The sequence below is a fragment of the Hordeum vulgare genome, chromosome 1H (genome assembly GCF_904849725.1).
Source record: "Hordeum vulgare subsp. vulgare chromosome 1H, MorexV3_pseudomolecules_assembly, whole genome shotgun sequence".
NCBI lineage: Eukaryota > Viridiplantae > Streptophyta > Magnoliopsida > Poales > Poaceae > Hordeum > Hordeum vulgare.
In genome coordinates this window covers 426,194,727-426,197,539 of record NC_058518.1, presented here as the reverse complement: position 1 = coordinate 426,197,539, position 2,813 = coordinate 426,194,727, and positions in this window count along the sequence as shown.

Here is a 2,813-nt window from a genome sequence, read left to right as displayed (position 1 = left end):
CAAAGCCCCAGAGATAAAATGGTTCAATGACAAGTGAATAGTTCATAGGCATCTCTTGATGCTTACAGATGTTCCCTATCCTTTGGCATTCGTCACAAGACAAGACAAACTTACGGGCATCCTTGAAGAGAGTGGGCCAATAGAAACCTGATTGCAATACCTTATAGGCAGTTTTATCTCCAGCGTGGTGTCCTCCGTAGGCTTCGGAATGACACTTCTACAGGATTTGTCCCTGTTCATGTTCAGGCACACAACGTCTAATAACACCATCTACTCCTTCCTTATAAATTGAGGATCATCCCAAAAGTAGTGTCTCAAATCAAAGAAGAATTTCTTCTTTTGTTGATAGGTGAAACTGGGTGGTATGTATTTGGCTACGATATAGTTTGCATAATCGGCATACCACGATGCACTAAGTGAAGTGCGGATGACATTTAATTGCTCATCAGGAAAGCTATCATCAATAGGTAGTGGGTCATCAAGGACATTCTCTAGCCGAGACAAGTTATCTGCTACAGGGTTATCAACACCCTTTCGGTCAACGACGTGCAAATCAAATTCCTGTAGCAGGAGAACCCATCTGATCACCCTAGGCTTAGCGTCCTTCTTTTCCATGAGGTACTTAATAGTAGCATGATCAGAGTGAATAGTGACTTTGGAGTCAACTATATAAGATCTCAACTTTTCACATGCAAACACGACTGCTAAAAATTCCTTCTCCGTAGTGGCATAGTTTCTTTGGGTACTATCTAGAGTTTTACTAGCGTAGTGAATGACATTCAACTTCTTGTCAACTCTGTGTCCTAGAACAACATCAACAGCGTAATCACTAGCGTCACACATGATTTCAAAGGGCAAGTTCCAGTCAGGTGGTTGAACAATAGGTGCGGTTATCAAAGCCTTCTTAAGTATTTTGAAGGCTTCCTCACAATCCTTATCAAAAACAAAAGGAACATCCTTGTGCAAGAGGTTGGTAAGAGGCCTAGAAATCTTAGAGAAGTCTTTAATGAACCTTCTATAGAAACCAGCATGACCTAGGAAACTTCGTATACCTCTGATATCTGTGGGGCAAGGCATTTTCTCAATTGCATCAACCTTAGCCTTATCAACTTCAATGCCTCTCTCAGAAATTTGTGTCCTAAGACGATACCTTCATTAACCATAAAGTGGCACTTCTCCCAATTCAAGACGAGGTTGGTTTCTTCGCACCTCTGTAAGACTCGATCAAGGTTGCTGAGGCAATCATCAAATGAAGACCCGTAAACGGAGAAGTCATCCATGAAAACCTCAACAATCTTTTCACAAAAGTCAGAGAATTTAGCCATCATACATCTTTGGAAGGTGGCAGGTGCATTACATAAGCCAAAAGGCATATGTCTATAGGCAAAGGTACCGAAAGGGCAGGTGAAAGTGGTTTTCTCTTGATCAGATTGTGCAACAGGTATTTGCGAGAAACCTGAATAACCGTCTAGAAAGCAGAAGTGTGTGTGTTTTGATATCCTTTCTAGCATTTGGTCGATGAATGGCAAAGGATAATGATCCTTCCTGGTTGCCTTGTTCAGTTTCCGGAAGTCTATCACCATTCTATAGCCGGTAATAATCCTTTGTGGGATTAGTTCATCCTTATCATTAGGAACGACGGTGATACCTCCCTTCTTAGGTACGCAATGTACTGGACTTACCCAATCACTATGAGCAACAGGATAAATGATTCCTGCTTCAAGAAGCTTTAATATTTATTTTCTAATGACCTCTTTCATCTTAGGATTCAATCTCCTTTGATGACCAGTAACTGGTTTAAAGTCAGGATCGGTTTTAATCTTGTGCTGACATAGAGTAGGACTAATACCCTTAAGATCATCAAGAGTATATCCAATAGCAGCGCGGTGCTTCCTCAGAGTTTTTAGTAGCTTATTCTCTTCACGCCCTGAGAGGAGAGCACTAATAATGACAGGATATATCTCCTTCTCATCAAGATAGGCATACTTAAGAGTATTAGGCAACTGTTTAAGCTCGAACACAGGATCACCCTTTGGTGGGGGAGGATCCCCAAGCAGTTCAACAGGCAGATTATTCTTGAGAATAGGATATTGTTCTAAGACAATTTTATCTATCTCATCTCTCTCCTCCATATGCATATCATTTTCATGCTCAAGAAGATATTGCTCTAAAGGATACGTAGGAGGTACGGCAATAGAGGCAAGAGCAATGGTTTCATCTCTACCAGACGACTCTCTTTCATGGGGTTGTCTTCCAAACTTGGAGAAGTTGAATTCATGAGACACACCCTCGAAACTTATTGTGACAGTATGCTTAATGCAATCAATGTGAGCTTTGACAGTGTTGAGAAAGGGTCTACCAAATATGATGGGACAAAAGCTATCTTGTGCAGTACCAAGGACGAGGAAATCAGTAGGATATTTCGTCTTACCACACAAGACTTCTACGTCTCTCACAATTCTGAGAGGGCAGATAGTGTCTTTATTAGCTAGCGTAATAGTGACATCAATGGGTTCTAACTCAGCAGGTGTAATCTCATCTTTGATTTCATCATATAGAGAATGGGGTATTGCACTAACACTAGCTCCCATATCACATAAACCATGGTAACAGTGATCTCCTATCTTAACAGAAACAACGGGCAGGCCAACTACAGGTCCGTGTTTGTCTTTCACGTGAGGTTTAGCAATTCTAGCGGAGTCCTCACAGAATTTGATAACATGCTCGTCTATGTCTTCGGCTAAGAGATCTTTGATAATAGCAACACTAGGTTCAACTCTAATCTCCTCAGGGGTGCAAGTGGTCTAATGTAA